Below are 23065 nucleotides of genomic sequence, written 5' to 3' on the forward strand. Positions count from 1 at the left end.
TGCATATTTCAAGTGAAAATCTGATAATAATAATACTATTTGTTCAAACTTCTTAGCTAACAATTAAATTGCTTGAAAAATCCCTGCCCATGCACAGCTACTTTAAAGCTGAACTCCAGGATGAGCAAATATGTCTGTATGTGAGTCCTTACTTGAATCTTTGTGTGCATTTATTCCAGATCTGTGCAGTAATCCAGTGTGAAACTTTGCCTTCGCAGTAACTTGTAAGTAAAGACCAGTCACTGTTGCTTTCTTTTATTTGTGATGGGTGACTGGTCTTGTCTCTCTCGCCTCCTGTAATTTTCTTCAGGCAGCCTGTAGTGGTTGAGACCTGCTGGACCACACCTAAAAACAGATCATGTAGTATTAGAAATACTATAATTTCTAAATACTATAAAATCAAAACATTAAAAAAGCAAGAGCTGTAAAAAAAAAAAAAGCTGCATTTCAGTAGCATGTGGTGATTTCTGCTAAGGTGCTTACATTTCTGGTCAAGAAGTGTAACGAAGCTGAAATACTGGTAAAACACTTGGACCTAGATCTCTTTTGCAGACAAACCAACATGTCAACCCTCTAGATCAGCTATGTCCAAAGTCTGGCCCGTGGGCCAATTGCAGCCCACGCTCTGGTTTAATGTGGCCCCCCTGGTAATTTGGATATATATCTTTTGTATTTAAATAAAAAAATATATACTGTATTTATTGGCGCTGCCTCCGAGGGGGACAGGGAGGGGATGGGACGAGTGCCGTCAGATTACATACAAGACAATCTCCTGTTTACTCAGCGGCGTCTGTAATAGGAAGTCCCGTCTCCTGGGCTGACATTGGACAACTGTTCGGTCTATCATAGGAGGCGGGACTTTGTATTAAAGAGTCTGCTGGGTAAACAGGAGATTCTCCTGTATTTAATCTGTTGGCGTTTGTCCCGCCCCCTCTAAAGCTGCAGATGGGCATCAATCAGGCTGCACTGATGGCAATAGTGAGACTGCAGATGGGCACTGACCCTTATTTTGCTTCACAGTTCCTAATTAAAAAATTTTTTTTTTTGCCTGAAACTTCTCTTTTAAAGTGAAGGTGATGTGTTAAAAGCTCTTCTGCAGGTCACTGCAACCCAGCAGGAGATCAATCGCCAACAGCAGGAAGCCAACTGCCAGGGCGCAGAGGCTACTGCAGTGCAGCAGGAGGCAAATTGCCAGTTTGCAGAGGCCCTGGTGGAATTAAAGAAGGGGTTCGCAGGTCCTTTGCCAGTGGAACAGAAAATGGTGTGTGACAGCTATTACCTGCAGAAGATGACACCTGCAGATGATGTGGAAGCTTACCTAGCAATCTTTTAAAGAGTTGCTATTCGAGAAGGATGGCAAGAAAAAGCAAAGGACTGCTGGTGCATTTTCTGACAGGAGAACCCCAAAAGGCCTATTATGACCTGGAACCAGATGCTGCCCAGGATTATGAGACGCTGAGATGCTTGCACACCTGGACGTCACCATTGCGGTCCAGGCAAGCCACCCCGCTCCCAGATGTATGACTTGATACACCTTACCAAGAAAGCAGCTGCAGACAGAGACTTGGTTAGGGACACATGGGAAAATCAAATGTGTGTGATTTCAGTTGATGGAAAGCCAGTCATTTCTCTGCTTGATTCGGGTGGTGTTGTGACTTAAGGATAATTTTGTAAATCCTGCAAAGTTACACCATAGCACTATTGGGGTGGTTTGCATAATGGTGATCAACAAAGATTTGGGGGCTACACCCTAAAAGATGCATTAAAGACCATAAAACAGAACAAAATATTACAGCGCACACATGCAAAGACCCACTAATAATGGGGTACTATGTGGCAGTAAGTGGAACCCTCACTACTGCACGAAGCCCTAGTGGGCAGGGATTTTCGACACTTTTGGACTTTGTCTGCCTGACTCTTTTTGTTTGCCACAGAGCTCCCCCCACTGAGGACACTTCCAAACTCACTCTAGACCCTTTTGATGGCAAAATTGAAAGGGAAACTGTTGCTGTACTCAAGGAAGGGGTAGATTTTTCTGTAAGGGCTGGGGAGCAGGAGGAGCTGGAATCCCACCCCCAGCTTGAGGATAACGAACAAGAAATCTCTGACTCTAATGCCGTGTATACACAACCGTTTTTCATGAAGAGAACAATTCAATATTTTTAATTGGTCGTGTAGTGGGCTCCAGAGCATTTTTCTTGACGCGAAAAATGGGCGTTAAAAATTTAGAACCTGCTCTATTTTTTCTCGTAATTTTTCACGTCGTTGTTTTTCACTTTGTGAAAACGGTCGTGTGTACGCTTTAACGAGGGGAAAAAAAACACGCATGTTCAGAAGCAAGTTATGAGACGGGGAAATTAGCATAAGCAGCCTAAAGGGTGGCGCCATTCTAATGGAACTTCCCCTTTATAGTGCCGTCGTACGCGTTGTACCTCACCGCGCTTTGCTTGAGCATTTTTTTTCACGATCGTGTGTCGCAAGGCAGGTTCGAAAGGAATCACGTCCAGAAAAACTTTGTTTTTTCAATGAAATTAATAACGGTCGTGAGTACGCAGCATAAGGCTTCATTTCCACTGGCGTTTTTACAGCCACTTTTCTGAGCGTTTTTTACAGCTTAAAAATGCCTGTCCATGTTATTCTATGGCATCATGCCCACATAGACGTTTTTGAGCTGCAAATGGCATAGGCGTTTTTGAGCTGTAAAAAAAACGCAGGACCAGGGCGTTCTGAAGCTCCAGAGTAGAGCTGTAAAAACGCCAGACGTTAAAAAACATTATTATTATTACAAAATAAACATGGACAGGCGTTTTTAAGCTGTAAAAAAGTGGCTGTAAAAACGCCAGTGGAAATGAAGCCTAATAGTGAGAGTAGGCAGAATGTGGTGCCTGACTTAGAAGTCAGGAAAGGTGATTTTTGTATGGAAAGCCAACTAAGAGACACCTCACTTAATAGAGCTAGAGAAAACATTAGGCTTCATTTCCACTGGCGTTTTTACAGCCACTGTTAGGCTTTTTTACAGCTTAAAAACGCCTGTCCATGTTTATTTTGTAAAAAAAAAAAAAAAAAAAAAATTTTTTGGTGAGCTGCAGCTTTAAAAATGCTGCGGTCGCGTTTTTGAGCGTTTTTGCGCGTTTTTAACGTCTGGCGTTTTTACAGCTCTACTCTGGAGCTTCAGAACGCCCTGGTCCTGCGTTTTTTTTACAGCTCAAAAACGCCTATGCCATTTGCAGCTCAAAAACGTCTATGTGGGCATGATGCCATAGAATAACATGGACAGGCGATTTTAAGCTGTAAAAAAACGCTCAGAAAAGTGGCTGTAAAAACACCAGTGGAAATGAAGCCTAAAATGATAGATGGGGAACCTGTCGAACCTAATGTAGGAGTGTCCTTTACCTACATGGCTCTTAAAAATAACTTGCTGTATCAGGTGGTAAAAGAAATGGGAGGAGAAGGGAGAGCAGCTAGAGGCTCCCAAACCCTATCGTTGGATGGTATTAGATTTATCCTATGTAATGGGTGGACATATGGGTATAGAGAAAACCAAGAAAGAAAATAAACCAGAGATTCTTTTGGCCTAGGTTAAATGCAGATGTCAACGATTAGTGTGAGCCATGCCCAGAGTGTCAGTATTCTGCACCATCACCCAATTTTTGCAGTCTGTTGGTACCGTTACCAATAATTGAAGTGGCTTTTAAAATAATTGGTATGGATCTGGTGGTACCAGTACTAAAATCTGCCTGGGGCCATCAGCACATACTGGTAATACTGGACTATGCCACACGGCATCCTGAAGCCATTTCCTTGCATAATTCCTCAGCTAAGACTATTGCCAAATAGCTTGTCCAGGTATTTAGTCATGTGGGTATTCCAAAAGAAATATTAAGGGATCAGGGCACAACTTTTATGTCCAGAGTCACTAAAGAATTGTGTAAGTTGTTCAAAATCTCCCATCTCCATACCTCTATCACCCCCAAACAGATAGTCTTGTAGAGAGATTTAAAAATGCTCAAAAACATGTTAACCACTTAAGACCCGGACCAATATGCAGGTAAAGGACCTGGCCCCTTTTTGCGATTCGGCACTGCGTCGCTTTAACTGACAATTGCACGGTTGTGCGACGTGGCTCCCAAACAAAATTGGCATCCTTTTTTTCCCACAAATAGAGCTTTCTTTTGGTGGTATTTGATCACCTCTGCGTTTTTTATTTTGTGCGCTATAAACAAAAATAGAGCGACAATTAAAACAAAATGCAATATTTTTTACTTTTTGCTATAATAATAATTTGCGACACATCGGACAATTTTGACACATTTTTGGGGCCATTGTAATTTTTCACACCGAAAAGTGCTATAAAAATGCACTGATTACTGTGAAAATTACACTGGCAGTGAAGGGGTTAACCAGGAGGGGGCGCTGTAGGGGTTAAGTGTGTTCTAAGGGAGAGTTCTTAATGTGGGGGGGCATGGCTGTGCGTGTGACGTCACTGATCGTCGTTCCCTAACACAGGGAACAGACGATCACTGACAGCCACTCTAGGAAGAACGGGCAAGGTTTGTTTACACTCATCTCTCCCGTTCTTCCTCTCTGTGACCCGATCGCAGGACACCGGCGGTGATCAGGTCCGCGGGTCCTGCAGGTGGGCATCTTAAAGGGAACGTACCTGTAAGCCCATGTGCCCAGCCGTGCCATTCTGCCGACGTAAATAGTCGTGCGGCGGTCCTTAACCGGGTAAAAAAGGTGGTGGACAAAGATGGGACAAATTGGGATTTTTTGCTGCCATACCTCATGTTTGCTATACGAGAGGTGCCTCAGGCATCTATGGAGTATTCCCCTTTTGAACTACTGTATGGTAAACATCCCAGGGGATTGCTAGATATCGCAAAAGAAATGTGGGAGGGAAAGACCATGCCTTATAAAAGCGTCATCGAGCATATCTCACTGATGCAAGATAGCATCGCGGCTGTCATGGCGCTTGTATGGAAACATATGGAGCAAGCCTAAGAGCCACAGAGAAGGGTTTATAATAAGAGTGCAAAGGCCCGAACCTTCAACCCTGGTGATAAAGTGCTGGTACTAGTCCCCACAGTTGAGAGTAAATTCCTAGCAATGTGGCAAGGTCCCTTTGAAATTATGGAAATTATGAAAAGTTTACCAGCCAGGAAAAAGGAAACCAGAGCAAATATATTACGTTAATCTCTTGAAACCTTGGAAGGACAGAGAGACTTTACTGGCAGTCCAAACACCCCAAAAGGACATGTCCCCTGGGACCCCTGAGGCACCGTTAACTGAAACCTTGTCAGTGGTCCAACAGAAGGATGTTAAAGAGTTTATGATTAAAAAGAGACTTTTTATCTCACCTGCCCAGACTGACCACAGTTATACAATAGGACATAATTATGGAAGCAGGCATCTGCGTAAATCTAAAGCCATATAGAATACCCAAAGCTAGGAGAAAAGCAGTTGCAAATGAAGTAAAGAACATGTTACAGTTGGATGTGATAGAGGAGTCCCACAGTGACTGGTCAAGTCCCATAGTGTTGGTCCCAAAATCAGATGGAACTATAAGATTTTGTAATGATTTCAGGAAGTTGAACGGCATGTCCAAATTCGATGCATACCCAATGCCTTGGGTCGACGAGCTTGTTGACAGATTAGCAAGTGCTCGGTACATGACTTATACCCCTTACAGAATCTGCAAAAGAGAAAACAGTGTTTTCTACCCCCGAGGGGTCTTTGAAGTATTCCAGGATAAGCGGATGCATGGTGCTCCTGCCTCGTTCTAGAGAATCATGATAAGATAACAAGACCACATGGCCAATACGCAGCCGCCTATTTGGATGATGTAGTCATCCACAACCCAGATTGGGAATCTCATTTGCCCCGGGTGTAAGCAGTAGTAGATTCCCTTAGGAAAGCAGGTCTCACTGCCAACCCCAAAAAGTGTGCCCATTGGCTTTGAAGAGGCCAAATACCGTGGCTACATTTATTGGTCGAGGGCTGAACAAGCCTTAGATCGATAAAAATTGAGGCGGTTCAAAAGTGGCCCCAATCTAAAAATAAAAAGCATGTTTGTGCATTTCTTGGGATCACAGGATACTACAGGCATTTTATATCCAATTTTGCCACCATTACAGCCCCACTGACAGATCTGACAAAGGGTAGATGGTCGGTCATGATTAAGTGGAATCCTGATTCCTGAGGCAGAGATGGCATTTCATATGTTGAAACAAGCTCTTTGTGTACAATCTGTGCTCATGACCCCAGAGTTTGTGGTAAAGACAGATGGCTCTGATGTGGGACTGGGTGCGGTACTGTTCCAAATCAGAGATGTTGAGAAGCACCCAGTGTTTTACCTGAACAGAAAGCTGAACAGACATGAGAAAAACGCGATTGTTGAGAAGGAATGTTTAGCTACCAAATGGGCCTTAGCTGCCCTGAAATATCCCCTGTTGGGGGATAAAATTCAAACGAGTCACAAGATCATGCCCCTCTCAAGTTAATGTGTGATAACAAGGAGAAAAGCAGTCGGTGACAAGGTGGTTCCTTGCCCTTCAAGTATTTAAGTTTACAGTGGAGCATAGAACTGGGAAACTTCAGAATAATGCAGATTCCATTTCCCGTATACATTGTCTGGTTGGGACAGTTGCTCAGCCACAACAGGGTCTTGAGCAGAGGGGGGGGGGGGGTAATGCAACATGATGAAAAGCGAGGTGTTTGATGGACGTTATGTTTCACTGTGCATGTGTTCATTTGCCGAAAACTAAGGTGGAATCCAGTTTGAACAGCCACCTTGGCAGGGTTGGTTCCAGACCAAATTTTGTGGTCCAACCAGGGGGGCAATGGGGAAATTGCCCCCTCCGAGAAATTAGTGATGGACAGGCCAGTTAGGGGACAAGTGTGCAGGCAGGTTAACCAGCGGGCGGGCCAGTCAGCGGGAGTCGGCACAGGTGAGTGAGCTCCTGAGCGGGCAGGTCGGCAGGTGAGTGTAAGGGCAGGCAGTCATTGAGTGAGTGGGCAGGCCGATCGGCGCGAGAGCGGAGGTGCAGGCCAGTCAGCGGGGGTCGGCAGGTGAGTAAGCGCCTTAGCGGGAAGGTCGGGCAGGCCAATGACAATCCGCAATATATGGCAGGTGACATAGCAAGTGACAATCAGCAACATGTGGCAGGTGACGTGGCAAGTGACAATCCGCAACGTGTGGCAGGTGACGTGGCAAGGGACAATCGGCATTTGGTGGCAGGGACGTGGCAAGTGACAATCCACATCTGAAGGCAGGTTGACGTGGCAAGTGACATGCTCAGGGCTCCCACTTTTTCTGCATTATGGTGAGTTGAACCATTTTATAATACAATGTAATAATAGAAATAATGCTTGAATCCTGACACCATAACAACCATGGTGCTAGGATGATTGAAGCGCCAACAACAGCCACTGCCACAATAAATTTCCCACAAAAAAAGAAAAAAAATTCTGCCAGTGCCCCTCCTGAGAATAGACTCTGGATCCACCCCTGGGCCCTTTACCTGTGAGTTAGGAACCGGATATGTTTAGTTAGTGCCTGGATGGCAAAAATTTCTGTTTTGTTCATTTTATTTCCATGCAATCTTTTAAATAAAACTGACTGGAAGTCAGCTTTTAAGAAAGACCTGATGTTTGGACTACATTTTTCCCAGGGTAGGTGATCCCCACTTGAGCTAACCCCTGACAATATAATATATACGCACACACACACACACATATATTATTCATATACACACATTGTGTGTATATATATACAGGCATATCCCGCTTTAAGTACACTCACTTTACATACACTCGCGAGTAAGGACATACCTGTGAATGTATTTTGCAGCTGCAGTAGAAGGAGCTGAAGCTCTGAGAGCATAGCCCGCCCTGTTCCAGTGTGCCCCTGACACCTCCACTACAGCCCCTGAGACCTCAACTACAGCTCCTGACACCCCTACTACAGTCCCTCACCCCCCACTACACCCTAGAAGTGAAAAAAGGTATTGTTTCACTTTAAGTACATTTTCGTTTTACATACATGCTCTGGTCCCACTGTGTACTTAAAAGTGGGGTATGCCTGTATATATATATATATATATATATATATATATATATATATATATATATACACATACATACACACACACACACACTGCTTTTTTTCAGGCTCAGACCCTTTGGTGCCTGCTCACCACAATCACTTGAAGTCTGGTTTCTGTGTTTACAAGTGACAGCTCTGCACTCTGTATGTAATGCAATCCTGGTATTTAATGCCCCTTTAAGACCCTCCTACTGTTTTTGTGAAATTTGACTGAACACACCCACTATTTGATGTGATTTGGAGGGTGTGTGTAGGGGAGGGGTTTTGTGGGGCCGAGGATAAGTTCCTGCACCTATTGTTTGAGGAAAAAAGCCCTGTGTGTGTGTATATATATATATACACTAAGGCCCCGTACACACCATCGGATCTGTCCGCTGAAAACGGTCCGCCGGACCGTTTTCAGCGGACAGATCCGCTGCGTCCGGCTGCCGGATTTCTGTCTGATGGTTGTACACACCATCAGACAGAAATCCGCGCGTAAACAATACGCGGGGCGTGGCCGCGCCGTCGCCGCGTCATCGTCGTGGGCGGCCTTGAAGTTCAAAGCTTCCACGCATGCGTAGATTCAGTACGGGGGATGGCGGTCGGTCGAATGTGTCCGGTGAGTCTGTACAGACGACCGAACACGTCCGACAATTGTCTGCTCGGGCCTACACACGACCGGATCGGATCCGTCGAACCAGTTTCAGCGGATAGATCCGGTCGTATGTACGGGGCCTTACCCTTTCTAACTCATTAGTATGCACACTTTTCAATTGGTTTTGGGGCATATCAATGTAAATATTAACTTTATATATAAAGTCAGTATTATTGTAAAGGATTTATATAGCACCAAAGGTTTGTGCATCATTTTACAACGTTAGGGCAAACAGTAGTTACAATACAATTCAATACAGGAAGAATCAGAGGGCCCTGCTCATTAGAGCTTACAATCTAAAAGTCATTGACTTTCTCTGCTACCTTTGAAGATGGTTCTGACATTGGTGACAGTTTACTCATCTCATTGTTACATTCAAAGGACATCCAATTTTCACAACACTAGAGGCAGAAAAAACAGTGCAATTCTATTCCCTGGTTTCATTCCATCTTTTTCTTAGTCCTCTGTTCCCAAGGATACAACCAGCCACTGATGCATGTGTTCACTGTGAGCTCTAGCCTGATGCATCACAGTAACGTATAAGTAGGCGAAAGGTGTTGCAGTGATGTATGAGAGACATGAATCTTCCAAATGAGGCACCAAGATGAGGCACTGCTGGAATGATAGTCCCATACAGAGAAATCGGCAGACACTAAATTCCAGCACAATGTGATAAAGTAGCAAAGGGAGGGAAATTATTTTGGGAAAAATACAGTACCTGCATAGTATATTTTATATATATATATATATATATATATATATATATATATATATATATATATATATACACATATACACACACACACACACTTTTTCCTGTAATTATTCACCCTCTTGAATGTTTCCACATTTTGTAAAGTTACAACTTAGAAATTAAATTGATTTAATTGGAATTGTTATCATCAGATTCATGCAACATGCATAAAGCCGGTCCACCCTTTGCAGCTATACCAGCTTCAACTGTTCTGGGAAGGCTGTCCACAACTTTTAAGAGTGTGGCTATGAGAATGTTGGATCATTCTTCCAGAGGTTAGAGAGTGATGTGGACGAGAAGGCCACTCTACTTTATCACAAAGGTGCATAAAAACATGGATGGTGCATAAAGACATGGATGAGCGAGTTTGGGGTAGAGGAAGGCCTGCACAGAGTCCTGACCTCAACTCGATAGAACACCTTTGGGATAAATTAGAATGGAGACTGTGAGCCAGGCCTTCTCGTCCACATCAGTGCCTGACCTCACAAATGTGCTTCTGGAAGAATGGTCAAACATTTCCATAGACACACTCCTAAACCTTGTGGCCAGCCTTCCCAGAAGAGTTGAAGTGGTTATAGCTGCAAAAGGTGTGCCGACTCAATATTGACCCCTACGGAATAAGACTGGGATTCCATTAAATTTCATGTGTGTGTAAAGTAAGGTGACCCGATTTTTTTAATGAAATCCGGGGACATACATTATTTTTACTAGTAATGGCGACAATCAGCGACTCTCTACCTGTCGCTGCCGCCCGCCTCACAGCCTGTCAAGTCTTAAGGACCGTTTTCATCGGTCAAAACCGATCGCGTGTCGGCCCCATAGGTTATTTAACCATAGGTTAAAAAAAAGACAACTTTGCTTTAAAATTAACCTATGGACTGGTAAACGATAGGTCAAAACTGATCGTTAGTAGGCACAACCATCGGTTAAAAATCCACGCATGCTCAGAATCAAGTTGATGCATGCTTGGAAGCATTTAACCTTGTTTTCTTCAGCACGTCGTTTTGTTTTACGTCACCGCGTTCTGACTCGATCAGTTATTTAACCTATGGGGTGTGTAGGCGTTACGGACCATCAGTCAGCTTCATCAGTTAACTGATGACAATGGTCCTTCAGACCATTGTCCTCTGGTTAACCTATCGTGTGTACGAGGCTTTACTCTCTGGGCCCCGGCTAATACTGGGTGGGGAGCGGAGGAAGATCACTCCGCCAGGGAAGGCAAGGAGATAGGCAGACAGGTGGCTGGCCAGGACTTGAGCCAAGGCAGAAGAACATGCGAGCGGAGCTGAATGGGCATGCACCCGAAACTAAAGAAATATTCCCTCCGCTCCGACCAGCACATGATCATCAGAGAGGGACACAGATAGTGGAAAAAATATACCCCCCCCCCCCACCTAAGCTAGTAAGAGCGTCAGAGCGGGGGGTGTAATTCAGATTTTTTTTATTAATTCTGCACTGACTGTCCTTGAAATTGCCCCAGTCCCTGTTAAAATCCAATCCGGGGACAAAACTGGGGACAGACTTGGTCCAGGGACAGTGTCCTCAATCCGGGACTGTCCCCGGAAACCGGGGATGTCTGGTCACCCTAGTGTAAAGGCATGTGTCACAATACTTTTGGCAATATAGTGTATGACCAGCACATATCCAGCTTACCTCATGAGCAATTCTATTCACATTCAGTCCCCACTATGTTCTCTAAAGTGCACCCACCACCAGTTCAACATTTATCAAAATCACTCTTATATTTCATCAGCAGCCTATCAGTGTATATCTTTCTTTCATTCATTCATAATTCCCTCCATGTAAATCCCTTTATATCCATCCATTGGAATCCCTCCCTCCAATATGCAGCTTACTTATTGTTGTTCATCAGTAGCCCGCCAATGTAAATTCCCCTATATTAGTTCAAAGACAGCCTCTCAGTGTAAACATCTTTATATTCATCGGACCTCCTGCCATGTAAAGCTCTCCTATATTCAGCCTCCCCAAGCTGCCTCCCAATGTAAATCCTCTTCATATTCATTCATGAGCAGCATCCCCTAATGTAAAGCCCCCATGTAAAGCCCTCCTACTCACCCAGAATCACCCCCCCCCAATGTAATTCTCCCTTATATCCCATAAGCAGCCCCCTCCCAAATGTAAAGTGTATTTATATTTATCAGCAACCTTCCCCTCCCCAAATGTAAATTCCCCTTTTATTCCTTCACCAGCCACCCCAGTTTAAAGCCCCCTCATATTCATCCAACGGGTCTTCTCACATTCATCCATCAGAAATCTCTAATTTACAGTGTCCTCTGTATTGTCCCCCCCCCCTTCAGGTCTGCACTCATTTGGTATGTGGGAAAAAGGGCAATTATTGTATTCCAGCACTTTACTTGTCTTAAAGACTTAAGCCACCCAGAATAAGGAAGGCAGCTCTGCCAAGGGAAACTGTGCCACTCTAATTTGAACCTTCAGAGAATGTGTTAGCGGCACAGAGGAGGTTATGTCACACAGCCCTTGCTTTCATATGCCTAGCTCTGCCATTGGCTTTTTACTGCTCTGGGGGCCCCTTTCTTAAAAGGGGCCCACCACAGGATCCTACGGTGAACAAGTCCGAGGCTGCACATAACATGATGGTCCCACCACAATACCTCAATACCAGTGACGTGTGGTGAGGCACTGGCTGGTATCAGAACCAGATACACACATGTTACATATTCACAAGTTACATATTTGATTCTCATTATGTAGGCAATTGCAGTTCTACTAGTTATACTCATTTAACAAAAATATTTACAAAATGCTGTTCCTTTAAGATGATTTCAGTGACCCTGTTAATGCTGGAAACAATATTACTTGCAAATTATGATTTTTATATGTAGGAGAGAAGTGTCAGAATTGGCCTGGGTGGCATGTGGTTACCGTATTTATCGCGGTATAACGCGCTCCCGCGTATACCGCGCACCCCTAAAGTGACCCCGAATCCTGTGGAAAAAAAGTTTTTTTTGTACTTACAGTTTTGGTGTCTTGCGCGGCGTCCATCGGCGGCCTCGTTGGGTCCGGCATCCTTCTGCGGCTTCGGGTGTCCTCTTCGGCGGGTCCGGCGTCCTTCTGCGGCTTCGGGTGTCCTTCTGCGGCTTCGGGTGTCATTCTGCGGCGGGTCCGGTGTATATGGTTTTTAAGGTAATTTACTATATTTTCAAAATCTGTACTCAAGCAGGTGGCTTAACGGACAAATTACTAAAGTTTGAAGTTATAAATTCAAACCAGTAATTTCACAGTAAATGGATATATAATTAATGTACGGGTTGCGTTGAGCTCAGTGCCTCTTACATGAAGTCAGAGGCACTGCAAGCTCATCCTCTCAGTGTGCTGCAAACTGCTTGTGCCAGCTTGTATTTAAACTAGCCGCGCTGTATGTAGCTTCTGACAGGCTGCGCAAGGAGCCCTGTATCTCCAGAACTATAGATGCTAGGAGCCCAAAATTTGGACCAGACCCTATGTTCCCCACAGGGACGTAGTCCCAAGGGAGGGGTTGAGCATGCTGATTAACCCCCAGTCTATGGACGCCAAATGTATGACACGGGAGCGCGTCCACAAGCTAACCCCCTTGGCAAAGAGCTCCCCAGAGGGGGTTAGCTTTAGCGGGGAGGAGCTGAGACAGCCGCCGTTGGACCCCAGAACAGATTTAAACAGTTTTAAATAACTTGTCAATAATAATAAATGATCTAACATCTTGATATAGATTAGAAAAAAAGACAGATGAAATCATCAACTTTAATTATGACCAAGTACCTGAAGAGAAAACTGTCCTACCTAAAGCTGGTCATACACTAGTAGATTTTCGACATCTATCAAAAATGCTCAGTACATTTGATGACATGATGAATGTTGGTCAAGAACCTTTTCCATCCTGCTCCTTTGAAATTTCTTGTCACTGTGGTAGAAAACTATCATTGATTTACTGCCACTAATGATTAGAAAATTTAACGAATGTTCTTGAAATGAGACATTTCAAATGACATTCAACTAGTGTGTGGCCAGCTTTAGCCAAGAATGACTTCAATCATCCTATTTTGAAGATATTAATTTTTTCATGCTTGCGAATATGTGTGCAAAAGGGTTACAAATATTTGAAAAAGAAGATATACATACTAGTAAATCATATAAAACAAAAGAAGATACAATAAGAGTGGTTTGTCTCTATAAACATACAATTTAAAATAAAAATAAATAAAGTGTATGCCAAATGCAAGAAGACAATATATCCTTGTTACATAGGAAGAGGAGTAAACACTGATGGATCACCGACTAAGAGAATATATTAGGCCAAAGTATAATCTTGTGTAAAGATGTTTAAAAAACAGATTTTATAGACTCAGTTAGTGTCAAATAGAATAATAAAGAGAAATTCAAACAAAAAGCACATGGGAATTTATCATGGAGGTGAGGATGTGAATAGGCAGCTAGACTGGAAAAGACAGAAACAAAAATACTTGCAAATCAGCAAAGAGATGGATGAAGATGCCAGGCCCAGGATGAAGGTGGTTTTGTAGAATTAGACCTGATTTTTTACCTACATTCTCTGTATTACTGGCATAGAAATAACAGTATAACTGATTAGTACTTTAGTCTTTTATCCAAGCACTGCTGCAGTTTACCAGTCCATCACACTCCCACTTCACTATTTAGGAACTCCTGTTTTTCATGCAGAAGCGACATTTCCAAACACATCCACTGCATGCTACATGCCACCTGAGTACTAAGCCGTTTCTCTCAGCCACAAATCAGAATTACCTTTGCTATGAAAGTTTGAATGTAATTAAGATGCAGAATACATCTTAATCACATTCAAACGACGGCGGCTGGTCGGCAACTAGTTAAACCCCCCAAATACGTTTTTGAAAGCACGCTCTATATAATAAAATGGTAGTAGTTGTAGTTTTTCATGTTGCATGGTATCTGTGCAACTGTCTATCAAACACAATCAAAAATAAAATAAAAATACAATAACATTTATTTTAACACCCACTTGTTGGTACGATTAAAAAAATATGGATGGATATACACGGTATGTCTATTAAATAACGCCACTGTGATTCCACCTAGTAAACAAAGAAGTCAGAACTGGTTATAACTGAATGTGTGATGACCTTAAACATGTTTGAACCTGCATGACAAGCAGCAACACTCTGACGTTCAGTTGATTGTGAGTCGCCATTTTGTTTGGTTGTGTTTTCTGTGGTTTTCCCGAAAAAATGCTAAGTTTAAACGTTGAACAACGTGTCAATTTGAATTTTTTGTAAAATTGCACAAAACACCAACAGAATGTTTTCAAATGCTTACTACAGTTTATGGGAATGACGGCCTGTCTTTTGTTTGAGTGGAATAAAAGATTCAGCGAGGGACGTGAGAATGTTGAAGATGATGAACCCCCTGTACGAACTTGCACTTCAAGACCAAAGAAAATGTAGAAAAAAAGTCAGACTGTTTGAAAAGACCACCGACTCCGTGTTCGAATGACTCAGTGCTCGAATGACTCAGTGCTCGAATGACTCAGTGCTCGAATGACTCAGTGCTCGAATGACTCAGTGCTCGAATGACTCAGTGCTCGAATGACTCAGTGCTCGAATGACTCAGTGCTCGAATGACTCAGTGTTCGAATGATAGATGAATCCGTGAACATTGACAAAGACACCGCATGGAAAATTTGGCGCAAGGATCTTAATATGACGAAAGTTTGAGCAAAGATGGTCCCAAGGGTTCTCACTCCAGAACAAAAAGAACGTCACATGGAAGGTTGCGTTGACATTCTGCTGCAAAGTAAAAGTAAAGTAATAACACAAGTAATAACTTGTGATGAAACCTGGATCTTCCAGTATGATCCTGAAACCAAAAGACTGGAAAACACTGTCATCACCAAGAATTAAAAAAGCTTGTCAAAACAAGTCAAAATTCAAAGCCATGCTCATTGTGTTTTTCGATATCATGGGTGTAATTTAAAAAAAATGGGTTCCAAAAGGCACAACAGTTAACCAGCATTATTATAAGGAAGTTTTGATAAAGCTGAGAAAGTCAGAAAAAAATGGCCGCAACTGTGGGACAATTCTTCACCAGGACAATGCGCCTGCTCACACAGCACTTTCTGTGAAGCAGTTTTTGACCGACAAACACATTACTACACTTGAACATTCTCCATATTCGCCGGATTTAGCACTATTCTGTATAAAAGGGACACGTTTTGAGTCAATTGATGCTGTAAAGAAGAAAATGGTGGATGTGTTTAAACAGCTGACAGAAATAGATTTTCTCCATGCCTTCGACCAGTGGAAAACAAGACTGCAGCAATGTATTAGTGCAAATGGGGAATATATTGAATGAGACAAGCATTACATTTGTAATACATTTAAAGGCGAGAGTGTGCACAGAGTGTGCACAGAGTGTGCACTGACCACTCCCCAGAAACATCATTTCCTACTTGTGTGATTGGCTCAACAATTTTCCCAGAAGTGTGCCTAAGATACAAGTGGAATGTAGCTTTCCTCAGCTGCCACAGCTGACTGATAATTATGAAACCACTCCCTTTATACCCACTCAGTACAGAGGCAAAGACAAACACCCATGGATTGCTTCAGAACAACAAAAGGTAGGAATCTACAACAAAGGTTGTTACAATCCTTGCAATTTACAAAGATCACCCATGGGGAATGTTTTTTTCTCAACAAAAGTGGAGTTATGCTTTAATCAGCCTAATTTTTTAATAGACACACCTCATATATACAAAATATTTCAAGCATTGAAGCTGCACATGCCCATAAAAAGGTAAAATACTATGGTAACTAAAATTATCCATAGAGGAAGATTAAAAAGCCTTAAAAGATCATAAATGTAGGGTTACCTTTGAATTATGGCTCCAGAATTATTGCTTTCATAACAGTGTGGCACAATTGCAGTTTACATGTGCAACTCTAGCCCAGAGGAACGGATCATTCATGCAACTCCAGCCCAGAGGAACAGATTTTTCATGCAGCTCCAGCCCAGAGGAACAGACTGTCTATGCTAAGGAGGACACCCTGCAACAGATCAAGGACTGAATTCCACTGCGACACACCTGCATCTAAGATCGATCTATAGCTCGGGGATGACCGCTGACTGTGTACAGGATTTGGTGAGGGGGCTTTGCCCAGGAACCTTTAATGCTTTTCATAGAATACCACATCCAAAAATTGTCCACAGAGCTCCTATTTTTTTTTGGTCGTTTTCAGAAGACAAAAAACAACGTTTTGCCCACACACGATCATTTTAAATGACGTTTTTTAAAACGTTGTTTTATTTCATCACAAAAAACAACCGTGTGTACGCGGCATTAGGCTCGGTTCACATATGAGCCACATGCGGCTCACAGCAGGGGTCCGGTGCGTGCTGGTTCACAGTTTCAGTTCAGATTTCAGCCTGCATTGTGGGCTGAATTCGGACCTGAAATGGTCAAAAAGACACACCGTTTTTCTGCAAAACACACCGGACCTGCTGCGGAGATATGTGAACCGTCTCCATAGAAAGCCGGTCAAAATCTCCTGCTATTGCGAATTTGATGCAGAGATCCCGCATCCAGTTCACAATGGTGTGAACCCAGCCTCAAAAAGTTCTAACTTTGTATAATCCCATTTCTCTCACCTTCTGTCCCTGTGTAGAAAGTACTTCTCCAAACTGATCTAATCTGTTAGGGGACAGCTGTCTGCTGCAGCAGCGTGGGCTGTTTCACCTCCCCTTTCTCTCTTCACACACAGACTCTCAGAACTGCTTGTTTGTAAAATCCCTATTGGAGGTTGATGGTAAACTCTGTATTGGAAGAGCCTGAGCCAATCAGACAGCAGCAAAGGACTGTGGGGGAGGAGACAAAAAGCCAGAGGAACAAGGCCAGAGCCTCTTTGTGCCTGTACCCCATCAGAAGAGCATCTCCTGCACTCTATTGCCGCATACACACTATCAGTCCATCCGATGAGAACGGACCGATGGACCGTTTTCATCAGTTAACCGGTGAAGCTGACTGACCTTCGCGCCTACACACCATTGGTTAAAAAAACGATTGTGTCAGAACGCGGTGACGTAAAACACAACGACGTGCTGAAAAAAACAAAGTTCAATGCTTCCAAGCATGTGTCGACTTGATTCTGAGCATGCGTGGATTTTTAACCGATGGTTGTGCCTACTAACGATCTTTGTTTTCCCATCGGTTAGGAATCCATCGGTTAAATTTAAAGCAAGGTGACTTTTTTTTAACCGATGGTTAAATAACCTATGGGGCCCACACACGATCGGTTTTGACAGATGAAAACGGTCCATCAGACCGTTGTCCTCTGTTTAACCTATAGTGTGTACGAGGCCTTAGTGTGTGTGGAATCGTGGCCTACCAAGGGGCACACAGCCTGCAACTCTAGCCCAGAGGAACGGATCATTCATGCAACTACAGCCCAGAGGAACATATTTTTCATGCAGCTCCAGCCCAGAGGAACAGACTGTCTATGCTAAGAAGGACACCCTGCAACAGATCAAGGACTGAATTCCACTGCGACACACCTGCATCTAAGATCGATCTATCGCTCGGGGAGGACCGCTGACTGTGTACAGGATTTGGTGAGGGGGTTTTGCCCAGGAACCTTTAATGCTTTTCATAGAATACCACATCCAAAAATTGTCCACAGAGCTCCTATATTGCCCGTGAAGATAATAAAAACAAAGCTTTGCCTCCAGGACATTATCGCAGTTGCTATTAAAGGGGACACACCATGGGTATTGAGATTAATTCACTGGGTGTGTACTAGAGGTATCGTAGGCCGGCCTGGGGTCCCCCTTTAGCCACAACATCCCACACACACCAAAAGTTATTGGGGAGTCTATTTAATCTGTACATATTGTTACCTATTGCTTTCGTTGTTTGCATAGTGTTCATGACTGTTATCTTTAACCACTTCCTTACTGGGCACTTAAACCCCTTCCTGACCAGAGGACTTTTTGCGATTCGGCACTGCGTCGCTTTAACTGACAATTGCGCGGTCGTGCGACGTGGCTCCCAAACAAAATTAACGTCCTTTTTTCCCCACAAATAGAGCTTTCTTTTGGTGGTATTTGATCACCTCTGCGGTTTTTATTTTTTGCGCTATAAACAAAAATAGAGCGACAATTTTGAAAAAAAAAAAATATTTTTACTTGTTGCTATAATAAATAGCTCAATTTTTTTTTTTTACGTTTTTTTTTATCCTCAGTCTAGGCCGATACGTATTCTACATATTTTTAGTAAAAAAAAAAAAAAAAATCGCAATAAGCGACTGGTTTGCGCAAAAGTTATAGCGCCTACAAAATAAGGGACAGAATTATTATTATTTTTTTTTTTTTTACTAGAAATGGCGGCGATCTGCGATTTTTATTGGGACTGCGACGTTATGGCGGACACTTTGGACACTTTTGACACATTTTTGGCGCCATTCACATTTATACTGCAATCAGTGCTATAAATATGCACTAATTACTGTATAAATGTGACTGGCAGGGAAGGGGTTAACACTAGGGGGTGAGGAAGGGGTTAAATGTGTACCCTAATTAGTGTTCTAACTGTGGGGGAAGGGGGGTGACTGGGGGGGGGGTGACCGATCTGTGTCTCTATGTACAAGAGACACAGATCCGTCTCCTCTCTCCCCTGACAGCACCGCTGTCTGCGAGAGCCAGGAATGAGAGATGATCTCATATGTAAACATATGAGATCATCTCTCATTGGCCGCACAGATCGCCTAGGAAACGGCCGCTCCGATTGGCCGTTCATGGCGATCTGTGACTGGCTGTGTCCAAGGGACACGGCCAGCACAGCAGTTCGGGGGACGTGCGCGGGGAACGTGCAAAGGGGTTAGAGATTGGGAGCCGCGCTGAGGCCGTACAAAGTCGTACGGCCGTCAGCTAGTGGTTAAACTGTTTCAACCAAGTCCTGGGTATTTACACAGGTCCTGGCTGACTAATGTTAACCTGAACTTTACTTTTCTTCAAGTAAACTACAAACAGAACTGTGTTGTGTATTCCTGTTGAGTTATTCCATTCATCACATTGCTAGGTGTGCCAGAGGGGTTGGGACAGTACATTAGGTTGAAAGGTAGAGTAACGGACTGAACAAAAGCAGATCCTTTGGGGGTTTGCTACACCTGTAATCAGTGGCGTGTCTAGGGTATAGCAGCCATGGCAAATGCCATGGGTGCCATATGAAGGGGGTGCTGTTGAGTGACTGGGCAGCAAGGCACTTACCAGGGTCTGAGGGTCTCTTCTTCCCTCCTCCCGAGTCTAGGCAGGATCTCCTTTTCAGCACCTTTGCTAATGGACAATGGCAGGGCTATGCCTGCTGCGTTCAGCCACAGCCCTCCCCTGTTCTCCTAGGCGCTCCCATTCCATCTGGTCGGATTGACAGCACACAAAGAAGAAGGAGAAACATCAGTTTCTCCCTCTCCTCTGTGAAAACGGAGGCCTTAAGTGATGAAGATTTCATCACTTCCAGTATTAGTTCTGCATTTACCTGGCCTTGGAGGGCAGAGGAAGGATCAGGGGTCTAATAAACCCCAGATTTCTCCATAAAGAGGATATGTCATTACCCAAGGTATCACAAGGGATGATAAATAATCACTAGTTTTGTTAGCTGTTTTTTTTTTTTGTTAAGGTTATCTGAAACATGAGTTTCAAATGTTTCGACGGGGGCGCAGTTTCAGTGCTTGCCATAGGCGCTATTTTCACTACATACGCCTCTGCCTGTAATGCCTTGACAAGAAATGGGGGAGAGGCTCACTGGGACAGGGACAGACAGCAATAAAAACACTGTAAGAAGTTCTAATAAGGGAACGCTCCTATAGAAACACAGACAGGAGTGAAAACCTGGTGTATACATACACACAAAGAGAGAGAGTGTAATATCATAAAAATATATATCTGATTTAATCAAGTAAAATTACTCAGCAGTGCACTTAAGAAGCAACTAATTTATTGGGAGCGTTTCTCTCTGTGACTAAACTACAAATGATCCAATTAAAAGATGATGAAATGTTTTTATTGATGAGGTGCAAATGATTTCATGGCGCATAAAGTTGGCTTTCCTTTAAAGTATAAATATTAAGCTACATGTGAAGCAGTGTAATGAATTAATCTGTGCTTTGTGCCTGCTGAACAGAAGGGTGCTGATATCTCTGTATCCGATCATTTTTTATTTTTTATTGTCTAAGAACATTGCTGCAACAACTCCCACTATTTCCCTGTTGGACTTCTGTACTACTGCTTCATCTGCCAATATAACAAGTTTATAATACCTATAGTTTTAGTTCTGCTGTGTTGATACATTAGATAATTTCAGTAGAAAAAAAACACTGATACAAAAATATTTAAAATACATTTCCTTTAAAAGGAGAAGTACAACCAAAGCTCATTTGGCTGTACTTCTGTGGATCACAGGAGTGCAGTTTGCAATCACCAGTTCTCTGCTCACAGAGCTGTGAGAACTGAGCGATCGGCAGTGTTTGATCGCATGCTTCTCAGTGTTCGAGCCAGGGCTAGTGCAAGGATTTTTAACACCCTAGCCGAAACCTCATTTTCCTCCCCCCTCTTGCTCCACCCCTGACTCCACCCCATTTGCCCTGCCCATGTATACCCCACCTTTTTAATGAAGTGGCCATCAAATGCAGCCCATCAGTGCCCATAAAATGCAGCCTTACCAGCGCCTATCGAACACAGCCTCACAAGCGCCCATCAATGCAGCCTCACTAGAGCCCATCAAATGCAGCCTCACCAGCGCCCATCAAATGCAGCCTACTGGTGCCCAGCAATGAATTTTTTCTTGCTTCCATTCATTCGGGTGTCTGGACACAATCCTCTACTGCGCCTCTGACACTTTGTGCAAACGGAGCGGCGGCTTAAGTTGCTTGATGCAGAGAAAATAGAGTAGGAACACCAGTGGCAGAGCGCCCTAGGCAGCAGTACGCCCTAGGTGGCTGCCTAGTTTGCCTAGTGGTATCACCGGCCCTGGTTAGAGGCGGCAGGGGACAGATGCTCCATCAAGCTAGGTAAATATGATTAAAAAAAAACAACACAAATGCCATACTTCACTTTTAAATAACAGATACTGAAGAATTCACAGTTTATTCAGCTAACCAAATGTTCAAATAATCAAATGTTCTTCATTGCTATATAGAGGTAAACAGCATCAAACAAATAGTGCAGAAAAAATATAAAAACATTTGCACCTAAACATTGTTTTAACCTTGGGGTAGCCACAAATCATGTATTGCCTATGTTTATAATTCAGTTCAGATGGACAAAGCCAGCTTTTTTCATGCTATTCAAAAACACCTCAGAGACTCTGCTCCCTGCCCCATTTAATTTCTACACTCTGAATTAACTTTAACTGCCAACAGCTGCCTAGAAGAAATGCACAGATTTTTCCACCCTTTATTTTTTGCCTCGCATACTAAGCATGATTTACAAGTCTGAATTATTATTTCTCGTTACTCATTTCCTCCCGTCGGTGCTGTGATGAAGGTTAATAGAAGTGGCAGCCAGCACCCTGATTTACTTTCAAAACTGTTTGTTCCAAGGCTTCAGCTGGTGGCTGGCTGGTGAAAGCTGCAGTTATGGGAGGATATTCAAGGGACTGAATAGTGCTATACATATTACAAACACTTCATATTTTTTATTGAATCACAGGCCCTGGGAAACACTTATGTTTAGACAAAAAAGTATGTGCAGCAATAGTGCATAGCAGGATACAGTTTCTGGATTAAACTAGCCATTGTACCTGTCAAGCTGAGTAGCCATCAGGGAGAAATACTACACAGACACAATTTTGGTGGAAAAAATATATATATCCTTACTTTGTGGTGTTTACAGGGCTGCCAATAGAAATCATTGGGTCCCCTATGGCCTGCTGTCCCTTCACTAAGTAACAGTTCACTAAGTAACAAAATTGCCATGTCAGATTAAATTCAGATAATAGGAAAACCACACGGGAATGTGAGGTACCTTGATAATTCATACATACAGGGTATGTAATGTAATGCACATAGTATGCAATTCTAAAATAAACCCCTTTTTCCAGACAGTATTCTTCTTGGCTATGGAAATTAGAAGTAGGCCCAAGGCCGTCTTTAATGTTGATTGGACCCTGGGCAAAAAAAGTCTTGGGGGCCCCCCATGCAATTTTGCTCTCCACCTGCTCTGAGACATACAATAACTATCAGCTAGCCTTAAAATTAGTTTACTATATCAGATCAGGCAGTGATTGCGATTGGTTGCCAGCATATCATTACCACTTATTGACTGGTTGCTAGAGGTTACATCACACATTACGGCTCACTGATTAGTTGCTAGAGGTTACAGCACATCATTTCTTCTTGTTGATTGGTTGCTAGAGATTACTGTACAGTAATACTGCTCACCGTTTGGTTACTAAAGGTTACAGCACATCATCTCTTCACTGCAGAGGGGCATGATATACATATGAATGCCGCCTTTATTTACATATAAATGCTGCTGGCGTCAGCTATTTACATATGAATGTTCCCGTTATTTA

At 43.2% G+C, this 23065-nt stretch overlaps 1 long non-coding RNA gene across 1 annotated transcript in view; it reads right to left on the reverse strand.

Annotated features, from left to right (window-relative positions):
* The window catches only part of LOC120909033, an 82470-nt gene that overhangs the window by 13551 nt on the left and 45854 nt on the right, over positions 1-23065 (reverse strand). Inside the window, exon 2 of the long non-coding RNA XR_005741216.1 lies at positions 153-345. This is a non-coding gene — a long non-coding RNA (uncharacterized LOC120909033). The remainder of the gene's footprint in view (positions 1-152; positions 346-23065) is intronic.

The sequence above is a fragment of the Rana temporaria genome, chromosome 8, assembly GCF_905171775.1.
Source record: "Rana temporaria chromosome 8, aRanTem1.1, whole genome shotgun sequence".
NCBI classification, from domain to species: domain Eukaryota; kingdom Metazoa; phylum Chordata; class Amphibia; order Anura; family Ranidae; genus Rana; species Rana temporaria.